The sequence below is a fragment of the Nomascus leucogenys genome, chromosome 21 (genome assembly GCF_006542625.1).
Source record: "Nomascus leucogenys isolate Asia chromosome 21, Asia_NLE_v1, whole genome shotgun sequence".
Lineage (NCBI taxonomy): Eukaryota > Metazoa > Chordata > Mammalia > Primates > Hylobatidae > Nomascus > Nomascus leucogenys.
Window position 1 is genome coordinate 57,769,535 of NC_044401.1, and position 17,867 is coordinate 57,787,401.

Below are 17,867 nucleotides of genomic sequence, written 5' to 3' on the forward strand. Positions count from 1 at the left end.
TGAACAGACATTTCTCAAAAGAAGACATTTATGCAGCCAAAAAACACATGAAGAAATGCTCATCATCACTGGCCATCAGAGAAATGCAAATCAAAACCACAGTGAGATACCATCTCACACCAGTTAGAATGGCCATCATTAAAAAGTCAGGAAACAACAGGTGCTGGAGAGGATGTGGAGAAATAGGAACACTTTTACACTGTTGGTGGGACTGTAAACTACTTCAACCATTGTGGAAGTCAGTGTGGCGATTCCTCAGGGATCTAGAACTAGAAATACCATTTGACCCAGCCATCCCATTACTGGGTATATACCCAAAGGACTATAAATCATGCTGCTATAAAGACACATGCACACGTATGTTTACTGCGGCACTATTCACAATAGCAAAGAGTTGGAACCAACCCAAATGTCCAACAATGATAGACTGGATTAAGAAAATGTGGCACATATACACCATGGAATACTATGCAGCCATAAAAAAGGATGAGTTCATATCCTTTGTAGGGACATGGATGAAACTGGAAAACATCATTCTCAGTAAACTATCACAAGAACAAAAAACCAAACACCGCACGTTCTCACTCATAGGTGGGAATTGAACAATGAGAACTCATGGACACAGGAAGGGGAACATCACACTCTGGGGACTGTTGTGGGGTTGGGGGAGGGGGGAGGGACAGCATTAGGAGATATACCTAATCCTAAATGATGAGTTAATGGGTGCAGGAAATCAACATGGCACATGGATACATATGTAACGAACCTGCACATTGTGCACATGTACCCTAAAACCTAAAGTATAATAAAAAAAAAAAGAAAAAAAAAAAGAAAATTTATAATATTCAAGGTCTACATACAGAGTTAATGCTATTTCAGTAATGGTAGCATTAACAATCAAAAAAGAATTACGATGATACTATTTTTACAGTGACATGACAACATGAAAAACTGAGGGTTGAATTTAACAAAAATATATACACGATCTATATGATGAAAATAAGAAAATGAGAGAAATCAAAGATTTAAATAAACAGAGAGGTATATGATGTGGATGAATTTAAAGGCTCAATATTAAGATGTTCATTTTCTCCATATTGGTATACAGATTGGATGGAATTGAAATAAAACTGCTGCTTCTCTCATTTGGTTGTGCACTAAAGAATTCACAGATGAGACAGGATGAGAGCATTTTTATCATGATACAGACAAAATTCTATTTTCAATCCCATTTTTCCTAAGCCTTCTACAGATATTCAACATTCCTTAAGGAATATTGAATATTGAATATTGAATATTTAGTTGTGTCAATGAATTTGGCATGGATATCTTTTATCTAGAATAGTCCTGGAAGAAAACTGCTCAGCAGAAGAGATTGGAAAAGATATTTGGACCCTGACCTATAGAATTACTTATGCCTCATTCACTTTCATGGAATCATTCACATTATTTTTCACCATATAACCTTTTATACTGAAACACAGTAAGGCAATATGACAGGATTCACTTGTCTGTCTTACCACATACTCTTCTACCCGGTCTAAGAAAAATGACAGAATAGCTTACTGAAGACTCAGTTATTGTGCCAGCTAGTAGACAACACATTGCAAAGTGGGGACAACATCCTACAGGAGGTGGTATGTGCTTTTAACAGGAACCAATATATAGTGCTGTTTTTCCATCAGAAAGAACACTGAGCTCCGGGAAGGAATGGGAGTGTAAACATGTGCATCATTATTATGCCAAATAACTCCTGTGCAAACACAATGTTTTCCATGGGTGCACATTTGATCTCTGCTTATGTAGACTTCTTGATTCTCAAGATAAGAATGTTTGCACAAGGGTACATAAAAATGATTCCAGTGAACTGGAAGCTGAGACTGCCACCTGGCCATAATAAAATATTCTCTTTGTCTTCAGAATCATTCATTTTCACCATTATTGTGTCCATAGAAGGTTTCTTCCTTCCTCGATCTCTTCTCTTACTCTCTACTTTCCTTCTTAATTTTTTAATTCTGGTTGGCATAGTCTAGCTTTCCTTGATCTATGGATTATTGTCTTTCTTCAGTCATTATCTGTTTATAAATTCTCTCTTTTCCATTCTCATTATTCAATTCTGGGACCCAGGGCTGATTAGTGTTGCATTAACTCCCTTATCCTCCATACACTTCCATATTTGCTATACTTTATTGTCCTGTGCTGCATTTTCTTTCAGATATATGTTCTAGTTCAAGCATTCTCTCTTTGACTGTGTCTAATCTTTTTTAACCCATCCATTCAGTGTTTTATCATTTTTGATAGCCTTCAGTTGATAGAACACATTGGCAGGATTCCACATTTATTCATCTATTTTATGCATGGTTTTATTCTAAATCTATTATTCTAATTTTTTTTTTAAAAAAAACTAGATTCTGGGCTAGGTGTGGTGGCTCACACCTGTAATCCTAGCACTTTGGGAGGCACAGGCGGGAAGATTGCCTGAGGTTAGAAGTTTGAGACCAGCCTGGCTAACATGGTAAAACCTCATCTCTACTAAAAATACAAAAAGTTAGCAGGGCGTGGTGGCACATGCCTGTAGTCCCAGCTACTCGGGAGGCTGAGGCAGGGGAATCGCTTAAACCCAGGAGGCAGAGGTTGCAGTGAGCCAAGATTGTGCCACTGAACTCCAGCCTGGGCAACAGAGCAAGAACCAGTTTCCAAAGCAAACAAACAAAAACAACTAAATGCCTTGGTTTACTTATATATATTATCTTTGTTTACACTGGCTTTCACTCCTAGTGTTTTCTTTGTGTCTTATCAGCTTTAATTATCAGATAATAACGGTTGATTACTTTTAATTTAAAATTTTTGACTCAGGCCTAAAGAAGACATTCTTTTCTTGAAAATAATTCCTGCTGGAATCCAGAAGGCAAAACCCACCCGCTACTACTTTATTTCTCCCAAAGCAGTTCCAGCTTCATGCTTGAGTCTCAGATTTAGCAACTCTACCTTGTAGCTTGTTCAGGGCCCTTTGGAGTATCTGGGAAGCCACACTGCTCAAAGTCAAGTCAGTCCCCTAACGTAACTTCATGGCCCATCAGGCTTCTTCTCAGGATTAAAGAACAATAAAAAACACTGTGCCAGGAATTTAAACCTTAATATTCAGCATTTGAATGCATATTTATTTCTCTATAACGGAGTCTACATATTGCTCCACATACATCTGTTGTTACTTCCATAACTACCACATTCAGGTTGTCCAATATTCATAGAGTGTACTGCGGTGAATAACAGTTAACATTCATGCAGTGTTTTCTACACTCCCAAAACTGTCCTCAGCACTTTACGTTCATTATCTTACTTACTGAAATAACCATCCAATGAGGTGTTTGCTATTATTATTATTGACCTTTATGGGCAAGAAAACTGAGACTTAATTTAAATAACTTACCCAAAGTTATACAGATAACAAGTGGCTAGTCAAGTTACTGAACTCCAGCTGTTTGGCTCTCAGTCCCATGTGTGAATATTTTTAATAGAAGTACATTTTGCATATAGTCATAAGTGAACTGTTTAATCAGTTTTGACAAATACATATCAATAAGAAGAATATTTCATCCTCCAGAAATCTCCCCCCACTAAGAAGGAACTATTACTTTGTTATCTAGCACCATAAATTAGTTTTGTCTATTCGAGACATTCAAATAAATAGGATCATACAATATGTAGGTTGGGGGTCTGGATTCTTTCACTCAGACAAAAAATTTTGAGATTTATTCATTTTGTTGCATATATCAACAATCCATTCTTTTTTTAAATGATAGATATTATTGTACTGATTGTCTAGACTAGAGTTTGATAATTCACTTTCTTTTTGATGCACATCTGGGTGATTTCCAGTTTGGGGTACGTGTGTCAAGTTAGCCCAACATAGTTTCATGAGTGCCAGCTGAAGATGTGGAACCCCTGGTTGAGAGCCAAGCACAGCAACAAGCACAGTCATTATGTTCGCACTGGGCCCCTCCCCACAACTCCCTCAAGTCCAGTGGGGGTAATGCAGAGTGGTCTAGGTGGATGCAGAAGGCATAATGGGTTTGTGTTAGATCAGTCAAACTCTGGGCTTCAGAAACTCAAATCTTTTATAAAGGACTTTAAGCAAGCCTATCTGACCTGTGCTCCAGAGAGAGATATTATCTTTATTATATTTGCTAGTAAGCAAACTTCCTTATACTCCATAGGGATACCCTATCTGTATCTTCTGAGACTATGTGCTACAGAAACATCTTGAAAAGATAATCAGTGCTTCTATTTGCAAAATAAGCAGAAACAAGAGAGGCCAATGGAGGACTGTCCCCCCAACTGGGCTATTATGAATAAGCCGATGTGAACATTTCTGCACAAGAGTTTTGTAGACATGTTTTCATTTCTCTTGGATAAATGCTTAGGAGTAGAGTTGTATAGCACAGATCGGTATGTGCTTAACTTTTAAAGAAGTGTTCTAAAGTAGTTATAGCATTTACGTTCTAACAGCAACGCATAAAGTACTGGCTCCTCCATATCTTCTCTGATGTTAGATGTTATCAATCTTTTTCATTTTATTTCTGTGTAGTACAATTTCATTGTGGTTTAATTTGGATTTCTCTGGTGAATTATGACAATGAACATTTTTCTTGTATGCTACTGGCCCATTGTATGAAATCTAACAGCTTTCCTTGCCAAACATCTTAGAAGCTGAACATCCCAGGTTACCTAAATTTTCTACTGGAAGAAAACAGTAGTTCAGAAGGCCACAGGAATATGGCCAAAATTTAATTATTTATTAAAAAAAGATTATATAGACTGCAACCATTAAATTACACTTTGTAAGAATCACAACTACTTCCAAGTAGTTTTTCATTTTTAATTTTATATTTACTTATTTATTTGAGATGAGGTCTCTCTATAGTATCCACGCTGGCCTTGAATTTCTGGGTGGAAACTAATCCTGTCTCAGCCTTTGAGTAGCTGGGAACTACAGGCATGCACCATCATGCCCATCTCACTACTTCCAAGTTGTAAACTGCAGCTAATTCTGTGCCATTTAATACATATTTTAAGGAGCCAGTTAGAGCATAATTTTTCTTTTGTGGTTTCTAAATGAGCTAAAGGAAACAGCTTATAAGATGTTTAAATCATATTTCCCTAAGGGTTTAAACTTTTTACAAGGGAAAATTAGGCACTGCTTATGTTTTATTTTTAAATTGTGTTAACTCTTTAATGCCAGGGAGATGCCCCTTCTATGTATCATTGTTTATTGTTTACAAGAGTAGAGCAAAATACTTTGGTTCAAATTCCAGTGCTGCCAGATGCTAGCCAAGTGACTTTTCGGCAAGCCACTTAACAGACCTCTGAGAACTTTGCTTTTATCTTTCTTTGTAGTAGATTGTAAATATTACCAGCTCTGCCAACTCTACTGAGTTGTAGGGAGGATCAAATGACACAGGGGTATTAAAACAATTTAAAGACTCTAAAGTGCATCTCATAAAAAAGATAAATCTGTACCCAAACATATGGAAAAATATTCAACCTTGCAAGTTTTCCAAGAAATACAAATCAAAATAGAGATAACATTTTAGTAGTTTTGCCAATGGCTGAATAAATTAGTAGAGTGCTTTCAGAAAACGGCTTAGCAATATATTTCAATTGTCCAAAAATGTTTGTACTCTGAATCAGTAATGATAAAAATAGGTAATGTGCATTTTATTGTCATTTACCACAGGCTTCCTATGTCGGGCATTGGACTAAGCACTTTACATGTATTAACTCATTTAGTGATTCTCCTTAAAACACAAAACAAAACAAAACAAAACTCTATCATCATTATTATCATCAATATTTTAGAAATTAGAAAACAGGCACAGAGATGCAAAGTCACTTGTGTTAGGCTTCATAGCTAATGAGGCCGGAATTGAAGTTGATTTAAGGTGATTTAGCGTCCAAGTCTTTGTTCTTTACTACTCCATTTAACAACTTGTAGAAATGCATCCCAAGAAAGCAATCCCCCTCAAAAAGAAGAAGCAGGAGTTATTGAGTTATGTCCTGATGTGTTTTAAACATACCTGCAAACTTCATAAATAATTTTAGTGTAATTTCTGCAAATGATAGTATATGAAGTCACTGGGTTATTATATAACATTTTAATCAAGAAAATTAACAACAGATATAGTGTGTATGTTTCATAAGATAAAAAATACAGTTTAAAGGTACCTGAATTTCTTATTATTATTCTGGGGTCACAGAATTATCAGAATTGGGGGTTCTGCCTGTGCTAGCATTGTAAGTTTTCCCCTTTTGTGCTGAAGTTTATAGAAATCATTAGGACAAGTAGTTATTGGATACACCTTATGTCTGACTGTGTGGCTGTTAAGGACCACACAGGACTATAAATGGTAGGCAAACATCTTCCCATGAGTGACAAGACCAGGACCACAAACCCGAGTGATATCATGAATGTACACTTTTCAAGAGCAAGCACTCATTAATAGTACAGAGCGAATGAGATATCATTCACCATTTTAATGAAAGAACACACACTATTGTGTTGAAATCACAAGAAGATTAAAAACAGGTGAGCAATCAAACAGGCTGTCCCAGGAGAAAAAACGTTGAACCACAGTTAGGCACTCTCCCAGATTTACGACCTCTGCAAATTTTCTCCATCAGAGAAGTGAAAGCTCTTTTTCAAGGAGTCTTGTCTTTGCCCACATTCTTTCCCTACTTTTGGATAACAAAATAACTAGTCATTGAATGGCAGAGACACACTTCTTGGTGGACCAACTCAAAAGAGCACAAAGCCTAGAGTAATGAGCTCCTTTTAGAAACAATGGTATAAGCTCCTTTCAGAAACCCGTGTTTTCTGTCCCAAAACACAGAAGCCTGTAGACATATAGGTCACTCTGTATCTTTTCTTTGCTGCTGTAGTGGCTGGTGCTGGGTCCTAAATGTTTTGTGCATCATTTTCCCTACGAGGGGTCTCAACCCAGGTGGACAGCTTGGAACAAAAGAAACAAAAAGAAACATAAGGCTTTGACGTCTGCCAGACCTTGTTTTGGATTTTGGCTCTGCCACTTTCTACCCGGCGACTGACCATGAGCCTGTCATGTCATTAACCTCGCTGATCCTGAACTGCCATTTTGTGCTGTGTGACCTTGTGCAGATTGCTGTGTCTTCCTGAGCTTCCATTTACACACTTACAAAACAGCAAAAATAATCTCAGAGGGGAGTAAAAAAGATCAAATGGGTTTTACTTTTCTCAATTAAAACTGGTAGTTAAAAATGGGACTTTTGAAGATCACTATCATCTGTGCAAAGTGTTTAAGTGAGTGACCAATGCATAGCAAAGTGTTTAACACATATTGCTTACTATACTTTTTAAAAACATGCACAAAATTAAAATCTTCAGTGTAAAACTTCCAAAAATATAGAAATTTTTATTTATTTTGATTTGTATTCACCTACAGGAATAGGTATTTGCAGGAAGAGACATCATCATTTAAGAAAGTACCCAGTAAGCATGGGTTATTATTTTTACTATTAGGGTTTTAACCCTTTATGTAATTTCTTCTTCATAACACATAAAATGCAATTCTTAATAACATAAGAGCATAAGAGCATAACATAAGAGCATTGAACGTAACAATGATCAATGCAGAGAAGATGTGGTCAAAGCTGAGAGGTTGATACATTTCTTAGTCCTCTATTCCTGTAAATTCATTTTAAAGGAACAAATGGCTAATATATTACAGTTTATTGAATTTTGGGATTTTCACATTTTTCCTTAAAGTGGGAACACTTGTCAACTCAAATATATACAGATGTTGCTAATTTCTTTTTGTGTCTTGTGGAAAACAACATAATGGGCTTCTGAAACATTTATCACATGCAGCCCAAAAGATCCTACGAAGCCTCTGATTTAATTCATTTGCCCAGGATGGTCTTCCAGCAAAAGATGCTGCTTCCGTGTTGTAAGTGCAGCAAGCTGAGCACCTTTAGGAAAACACAAGCACAAATCATCTCCTCCTCCTCCAATCTGATCAATTGCATTGAAATGTTTTATGCAAAGCAGATTTTTGGTTTTAAGCCTGGAAAGTAAAATTAGTAGTTTTTCAACAACCACTTGTAGTTCCAAAACAAGTAGTTCCTCAATAACTGCTTGTTAAACTCCCACTGTAAGCCCGATACTGGCCTAGGGCTGGGGATGTGAAGATGGGGACAAACGAGCAGCTGGTTTTATGGAGCTTGAAGCCGAGTACGAGATCGACATTCATCTCATATGCACACCAAGGAGCACAGTGTCACAAACAGGTGAGTGTCTCTCAGAAGGACAGGAAGGTGGCAGAACAGATAGTAAAGAACCTGCCCTAGATCGTGGTGGGAGCTTCAGTGGATACTTCCTTAAAGAGGTGACACTGAGATGTGAAGGGTGAGTGATTGTCAAAAGTTGTATTGGGAAAAAAAAAAAAAATCCAGGCAGAGAAATAGCATATACAAAGGCCCTGTGGCAAGAAAAATGCAGACACCTCTAGAGAACTAGAACATCAGAGTCCCAGGAGTATGAGATAGGGCCTTGCTATCAGGTGTACAACAGACCATGCTGAGGTTTTAGTCTTGTAGAAACCTGACCAACATGGAGAAACCCTGTCTTTACTAAAAATACAAAATCAGCAGGGTGTGGTGGCACACGCCTGTAATCCCAGCTACTCAGGAGGTTGAGGCAGGAGAATTGCTTGAACCAGGGAGAGGGAGGTTGGAGTGAGCCGAGATTGTGCCATTGCACTCCAGCTTGGGCAACAAGAGCAAAACTCCATCTCGAAAAAAAGAAAGAACGAAAGAACAAAAGAACGAAAGAACGAAAGAAAGAAAGAAAGAACGTATGATATGGCCACTGAAATGTCTTAAATGTTGAGGAATTAGTTTTACATGTTAAAAATAGCACCAATCTATACTTTTAGTGCTTCTTAAAACTCAGTAACTTATTTAGCAATCTCAAAACTCATCCAAGGAAAGAAAGAATCTATTGATATATAGTCTGTGCTGGAAGTGTGATTTATAGTCATGTTAACAGCCACACAGGCAGACATTAGAAGTCCAATAACTACTTGTCGTAGTGATTTCTGTACACTTCAGCACAAAAGGAGAACCATTTCAGCTTGGTTCTTGGCATCTTTTTCTTTGTATTCTTTTTTGTATTTTTTTAAATTTAATTTTAAAATGTAACTATTTATTATAAACTTGACCAGAACCTGTGTGTAACAGTTGCATTTTTTCTCTAATAAAAAAGCAACAGCATCTTGTAATCCAACATTTTCCTTCCATTGTGAATTGCCCACTTCTGCCAGTGCATTGGACCACTTTGGTAGCTCAATTTACAACAGCTATTCCGAAAGTCCTTTGAGTTTCTTAAAGGTATTATTTTGTACCACCTTGGTTTCACACTATTTCAGTCTCCACCATTTGCCTTAACAAGGCTGCCGGCTTGTGTCTGCCCTACCCTAAATGGACAGAAGGTTCCAAGCAAATGAGATATATTCAGAGAGAATTTTATAGTCAGGGCTACAATTCCCTCTTGTATAACTATGCTGCCTCTGAGACAAGGAGTTTGAGCTGTCTTTTCTCTTTGTACAAACTGCTAGCTTTTTATCATTATAAAAAGGCTGAACATAAACTGGAAAATACTGCCCTATTTTAATTTCAAGAAAGGAGAAAAGAAACAAGGTCAGATCACTTCTCCACTACAGCTGTTTATCGGTGCAGACCAAGAGGGATCAATCCAGGATCATTATCAAACACGTTCTACTATGAGCCCTTATGTGCCTGGGTGTCACAGACTGAGGAAATTGCTAGAGAAGCAAAACTACCAAGTTACCGAAAAATGAGAAAGTATCTATTTGTGTTCAGTTTTCCAAGGGTCTGGGGAGGCAACTAGGCATGAGAGGAGAAACAGCATAGGGAGAAATAAGCTCTATGTACTTTTGGGTTGATCCATCTGAACCACAATTTCATCACGTGTATAATGGAAATAATAACCTCTCGTGGACAGTCAGGGCTGTTGTGATCATCTCTGGTGACTACACATTCCTGGAAAAATTGTCTACTGTTATTTTCTAGCTCAGCCTCTTACTTGTTTCTTTCACAGCACTAATCACAACTTGTAATTATTTTCCATATCTGCTTTTGGTTTTCTTTCTGCCTCCTGTACTGGAATAAAAGCTCCCTGAAAGCAAAGACCTTGCCTGCGTTCTCTGGCTCAGCACAGAAACTGGCCCAGTGCAGCTCATTTGTCATTCACTTGTTGAGTAATTAAATGAGTGACAGAGTACATGATTAAATGAGTGTATGCACTTAGTTGTTGGGATTATTAAATTTTTCTCATTGGTAGCTACACTCTCAGAGAACTCACAAAGTGTCTCCAAGGTTACTGTCTTTTGTATTAACCTGTAAAAAGAGGGCATTACTTACCCTGACTATCTCACAAGGCTGATATGGGGATCAAGTAGAATAACATAAACATATACAAGTGTTTTGTTATGTGCCTAGCATGATATAAGGCAACAGGTATTTAAGGTAAAGGAAGAATAATGCTTTATATGAAAATAAAGGAAAGATGGGCTATTTAAGTCATGGGGGAGCCCTGACTTTTCTTTTTTCTTTTTCCCTTTTTTTAAAAAAAAAAAAAAACGAAGGCCAAAAGTAGGATCAATCACCACTATCAACAAAGACAACCACAACAATGGCACCTAAACCCATTGAGCGCCCTCTATCCCTACCAGGTATTGTTCTATTTAATTCTTGTGAATGAGCCCATATAGTAGGGACTGTTGTTATCCCTGCTTTACAGATGAGGGGATGGGAAAGACCGTTGGGAATGTCTGAGTAACTTGCCCATGGTGACACAGTAACAGAAACGGCTGGGATTCAAACCCAGGGAATCTGACTCGAGTCTTAACTTCTTTTATGAACAAATTAGTGAGACTGAAGCAGGCAGCTTGAATATTGTGTTTCTACACCAGTGAGCCTGTACTTAAGGCCAGCACCCAGCTTTCAGTGCCCAGGATGGTAAACAATAAATACTATTTAAAGATGAGATTGAAAAAATTAGCAGCCTCCATATGTGTTCGCCCACATACCTGGATCTCCTCTTCACAGAATCAGGGGGACAAAGTTAGAATAGCTCTAGAAAGTTTTTATCTGGAGATATATATATATATATATATATAGTTGATATTTATTTTGTGATCACATTTTATTCTGTAGAAAAATAAATATGATGCTATATATACCATAAAAACCTAAAATGCTTTTAGTATCCATATTTCTCTTTGGTGGGTGGGGGTGGGGGGGAGAAAGCCTCTATTGCTAGAAACTCTTCTAAGGAAGGCTATATTCTACTGTAACTTGCTTGATGATACTTGATAAGTCATTGAACAACCCTTTCTTATACCTACTAAAATGACTCTAAGCATCCAATTTATAATACTTCTATTGCTTATAAGAGGCACTTTGTTTACAAGAACTGTTGCTGAGAAGACGCATATGAATTAATTTCCCTAGTTCAGGAATTCCTTCTCATTGACAGGCAAGCCTCACAGACTTTCTGAATATGGAAAGGCCATAACTCCCAATTTTAAAGATGTTGCCTGTTGGAGTTAATGAGAAAGAAATGACACACAGCTCAAATAATTATGGCTTCTAGCATTTATGGAAAGAGCTTTGCCTGAATACTCCCGGGCTTTCAAGTTGGTGTTCCACTGTTTGGCTTGCTTCTGCACAGAATTAAACACAGTTGCCATGGGTGACTTAAAGTGCTGTATGGCAGGAAAAAAACTGAGAGAGTGTGCTGTGAATTAAAATGACATTCAGTAGAGACCCCTTTTTATGCTTTGAAGAGTTGGTGGCTGAAGGAAAAATTTATTTACTTCAGGGTCCATCTATAAACCTCTATTTCATAAGGCTGAAGATATCCAGTCTCCACTTGGGCATCTGGTCAAGATTTGGGAAAATGAGGTTTGTGAGTAAAATCAAAGATCTGGCTTGCCATCCATCTACTTTGCTTGTACTTCAGTTAGTGTCATATGGTAATATTCTAACACATTAATAGATCAACAAATGTGCCTTTTATTTCCTCTCCACCATTTATTTTCTAACCATGGTAGTTTCAGAATTCTTCTTCATTGCTTTTGGGAAGGATGGTTATAATAAAACACAGAAGAACAATGGAAGTAAAAAGAAAATAATAATAATAAATAAAGGACTGACCTTTGTGTTCTAAAAGCCAGTGTTATATGGTCAGTACTTGGTTCTGTGCTTCAAAAACACTGAAGTATTAAGGACATGAAACATATGCCATATACAAAAAAAAATGGAAGGATATGAATGGATCTAAATTAGTCTCCTTGCCCAGCCTGTAATCAAGACATTCAGGAGTGACAGATGAGAAGGCAGAAACTAACGGGATATGTAAAAGTTAAATGCTGGTATAAGCTCCTGAAGAGCTCCTAGGCTCTGCAGAGCCGGTCACTACAGCTGCCGCTAGGCACATGTGGCTGTTTACATTTTAAATAATTTTAAAAGTCAGTTCCTTAGTTGCATTGGTCATGTTTCAAATGCTCAGTAGTCAGATAATAAAATATTTCTGTCATTGTAAAAGGTTCCGTTGGTCAAGGCTGGTCTAAAGCAAGGGACCATTTGTTTATTGTCCATTTGTTTATATATTGTGGTTGCCTTGTGTTGTGGGAACAGAGTAGTTGTGTCAGAAACAGCCTGACCCATAATGCCTAAAATATTTACTACCTGCCCTTGAGAGGAAAAGTTCACTGACCTGATCTAAAGGGATAGAACACTGAGCAAAAGTTTACTGCTATGGCCCTGTTTTTTGAGTGTTTGAGACAAGGTCTCACTCTGTCACCTAGGCTAGAGTGCAGTGGCATGATCACAGCTCACTGCAGCCTCAACTACCTGGGCTCAAGTGATCCTCCCACCTCAGACTCCCAATGTAAGTAGCTGGGACCACAGATGTGTGTGACCACTTCTGGCTATTTTTTTTTTTTTTTTTTTACTGTTTGTAGAGACAGGGTCTTGCTATGTTGCCTGGGATTTGGCCCTATTTTTTAAAAATACAGTATTATAAAATGTATTTTACTCCTTTAAAAAAAAACAAAAACAAAAACAAAAAACTGAAGAGCTCCTATGCTCTAGAACCTCCAGAAACCATGGTCACAGGAAGAAACTGGAGTCATCAAAACCAGAGTTGTACCTGGAGAAGCCCTGAGGTCAGGACCAAGAATCCATGCTGCAGTAGCCTTCACATCTTCGCTACTAAGGGCAGGAATGGACAAGGTGCATTCCTGGAGATGGATTCACGGCTAGTGAAAAATCATGCATGCCAAAGGATCAGAGCAAAGCCTCACAAATAATTTTCAAGTCCTGGGCTTTAAAAAAATCTCTTTGTAACTAAGGTCCAGGCCTGTGGACCATGTGGGATAAGGGGTTTTAAAAAGATTGAATTTCTACAAAACGATAGGATGGAGATTTGAAAAACAAAGTGAAGTTACAGAAAACAACCAAAAGTTCAATTTTTTGCACTAGCAATTTTATGATCTGAGATTTGTACCTATTACAATACACAACCATACAGAAGGCTATTCTAATTATTGCCCTCAGAATCAAGCGTTGCCTAATCATCTTGCTTATCTTCTCTCAGATTTATCCAGTGGAATAATTGGCAATTAACATAGGTGGCGCTATGCTTCCCTTGAAAAGAGGTGAAATTTTTGTTCTGAAATGCCTTTACAAAATTTATTGATTTTTAAATAATACAAGAAGATAAACTTTCATATTTAAGTGACTTAAAAGCAAACCCATAGAGTTAGCATGACACTTACTATGATTTAATGTTACACTAAAGTCTATTTTTAACAATTATACATGAAAAACTGAAGTCTAGAAATACAATTACCTTTTATGGGCATTGAATTTTTATTCAATACCTTACATTCCAAAAAGGATTTAAAGAGGTTTCCCAAAAACAATGAGAATTTTAGATGTGACATTCAGACCATTTTAACTTGAAGAAGCCTATGTTAATTGGTATTCCATGTATCTAAATGTTATTAGCAAACTTACCCAAACGGTTGCTGTAGAATGCCTTACTAAATCCTCAAAGTTATATACCTTAGCCTTTCTGTGAGGATTTAGTATTTAACATTCATTTTTAAATAAATGAATTAATTAACAAGCAAAGATTCTTAATAATTTGATACATTTCCAGTTCCCACAATTAGAAACAAGCCATTTATGGAGGTAGGTAGGGGAAGATTTAAGGATGATGGTAGCAAGAGAGATGTCAACCAACACTCCGATATTTAGAGATGAGTCAGAGAGCCAAAAATTTAACAAAGAACCCCATTAACACATAATCCTATGCATGCTCACAGAGATTAAATCACAATTAATCTGTGGCAAGCCTCTAAGAAAGCACAAAGGTGTAAAAATGCATTTGACATTGCTTCTCATCAAAAAGGTTTCAAAAAAGTCTTAGAGTACCAAAGGGTTAGACATTATTTATCTATAACATTTTGTTGTGGATTCCTCAATCATGTTAAGTAAATTAGGTGCTGCAATAAAACATCTTTGTGACAATTAAAGGTCAATTCAGAATAGAATAATAAAATGACACTGAGTATAAAAACTAATAAGTATAATCATCAATTATTTCTGCACATATATTCTGAGCACTTGACTTTAAGTGTAATTCCTTTGTCTTGATAGTCTTTTTAACAAATTATATAGGCTCTAATGAGCCTGGGTCCTGGTAAAAATAAAAGACTTAAGAAATACATGGTTTATTCATTAACAGCGTTTCCCAACAGTCTTTTTGTTAGCTCCACTGAAAAGAGGACTTAAACTATTAGCTCTGAGAAGTGAGGTGTAAAGAAAAACGCAGCCTAAGAATTCTGACCTTCCAAAATGTAGACCTTTATCAGAGTATGCTCTTTAGCCCTTGATATCTTTCCACAGTAAACAGGGGTTGATTAGGGATACAAATCAAAACTGAATTTGCTTATTGTGTGACTTGAAAGCACTAGCAATGAGATATGAAGGCTTGTTACAAAAAAAATATGTCACCAATTTATTCATCTTCTGTCATCTCAAAAAGAAAAACAAATCTCTGAACGTTAAATTGTCCCATCATCAGATGATGGATTTGTAAATGCTGAGTTCCTGCTTTTCAGCAAGGAGGTAACGCTAATGAATCAGTATTCACCAAGTGGCATTTCATAGAACAGTGATATTAGTTAGACAAATGTTCTGGGTAAGTCATGAGTTATGACTGATAAGCCATAAGATGTTGCCCAGTCATAGGCAAACATATTCAGGTTCTCAGAACCTCCTCCTTAGTTTAAAAAATCCATTTGGGAGTTAAGATATTTGATGCTATTAGACACGTAAGGATACAGCTTCTCAGAAGAAGATGAGCAAACGTTGGGATATGAGATGCTGAGTGTTACAATCTTGGGGATGCCATTAGCTATGTAAGGACACAGCTCCTCAGAAGAAAATGAGAAAACTTTGGAATATGATGCTCTCTATAATGCACAGTGTGTGTCCAAATGTCACTGGGCCTTGGACACACACTCTGTGTTAAAGCACCAAAATTCCTTAAGCCTTGAGCTTCATGTTTCACTCATAACATTGTATGACGCCTGTCTGCAAACTCTTTGATACTCAATACATCATCCTATAGTGTGCACCCCAGTAAAAATTCTTGTCTATACTTATGTACTTGTTTTCTTATTGGAGTTGATATACATCCTGATCTCTAAGGAGTGACACAGACAAAAAGATCATTATGAATTCCTCATAGGCCACTGAATTCAGCCCAGAACAACAGAAAATTTCCATTGTTAGCTACTACTATGTGCTAGTAAAATTTCAGACCCTTTATTTAAATTGTCTCATTTAATCCACTCAACAATTTTGAATGTAAAGTTTTACTATTCTCACTTCAAAAATAAGAAATGGCTTTGAGAGGTTAAAAACATGTTATCCAAGCTCTCACAGGCATGTGTGGTTATGGGTGTCTTTAGAACAGAAGCTTAGATCTTTTTGATTCCAAAACCAATGGTTTCTTAACCACTGTGGTATAATGTTCCTGACCCCAAGATGGCCTCAATCTCTTTTTGCAGAGTGTCACTTCATTTGTGTAATGTTCCCTCTTTCATTGACTCTTAGTATCTCCACTGAAACATATTATTCCCAAAGAGGTCATACTCTAAACTGGTCTTTGTGCCAGCAGCATCCTGGCAAGTCTCAAGGGTGAACACACTCAGCTGGTGGGCTGTGGGTAGGTGAACATAAATACAACCCAGAAAAAAATCACATCTGATCTTTCTGCCTGCAAATGACAAACGGTATGTGGCGAACTCTCTAGAAGAGATGACTATGTGTATAGCTAGCACTGTCTCCACGAGAAAACATAGCTCTTCTATGAAGTAGCATGAATGGCATTAATGCTGTCAAATGGAAGTTGTGTTTTCTGTGATAGCTTGGACAACCACATACTTGCTGAACTGCATTTCACGCTGAGTGATTACAGCCAACATATCCCATGAGCAGGATGGCTCACTGCGAATGCCTGATCTATATCAATGGTTATTAGGCTACTCCGAAGGAAGGTAAGAGGAAGAATGTCTAGCTCTCAGATTGTCACATCCTGGGATTTGGTATCAAGGAAAGTGGGGATGTTCTTGAAATACTAAAGAATGTGATAAAATCCCTTGCTTTAAGACTTTAAGTGAATATGGATAATTTACAGAAATAAAGATTACATAGTTGTTCAGGTCATTTTCTATAAGAATTCTGCACATCTAGCCCCAAGTAAAATTATGAAGTATGAACACCTTATCTCATGTTTCTTAATGAATATTTTTCAATAATTATTATTCCTCTCATGACTTTGCATTTTCTTGTGATTCTAGAACTCATTATACACTGACCTCAGGAATTTGCTCTTTCCAAATAGTATGGGTCTCATTCCTCATCTTTAAAACTTGTCAAATGGCTGATTCAGTGTTGGTCTACTTGCAGCTAATATATAACAAATACAGTTGAGTATGGCAAAGGAGGCTACCCAGCCCAAAAGAAAAAAAAAGGTCTACATTTTAATTTGTGCTCACATCTTAAGAGTGAATGTTATATTAAGACTTCCTTTTTCTTTAGCAGAGCCAAGTCACAGAGAGCTCTGTGAAGGGGGCTATGTTCTACAGTCCTCGGATAAAAACTTTCATTGTATTCACAGCGCAGATCCTCAGTGTCAGACTACTCAGCTAGCCTACTCATCTGGGTGCCCTTTCTAACATGCCTGTTCTAGTGTTTTAAAATCTAGTTACCAAAGCATGCAACCAGGTTACCTTTCCCACTGATTCGTCACTTCCAAACTGAAGTATACTTAAATGTAAAGATTTTTTAAATAGTATTTTTTGGAATACTACCAAAGAAAGATCTACATATGGTTGGATTTGGAAAAAGGAAGGATAAGAAAAACAAACAAAATACGACCACCATATCAATAGGTGGAAGAGTAAGAGATACGGTAATGGTAACAGTATCTACCTCCATTCCATATGGTACAGCTCATCACAAAGAAAGTGATGAGGAAGGAAAAAGGAAGGTGAGAATACACAAATAATTTGGGTACACTGATAATTTAGTGAATGCGATTATAAATATTCACATGGAAGAAGCATGTTAGTTAGGAAGACACAAGCACTTCTATTTCCATTTTTGTAAGGTAGAGGCTTGCATAATGACCTTACTAGTTTGTATAAACCCAAATTCTCAATGATCTAAAG

General features: G+C 37.1%; 1 protein-coding gene across 3 annotated transcripts in view; it reads right to left on the reverse strand.

The window, feature by feature from the left end:
* The window catches only part of GRM7 (glutamate metabotropic receptor 7), an 883,018-nt gene that overhangs the window by 313,716 nt on the left and 551,435 nt on the right, over window positions 1–17,867 (reverse strand). The window lies entirely within an intron of this gene.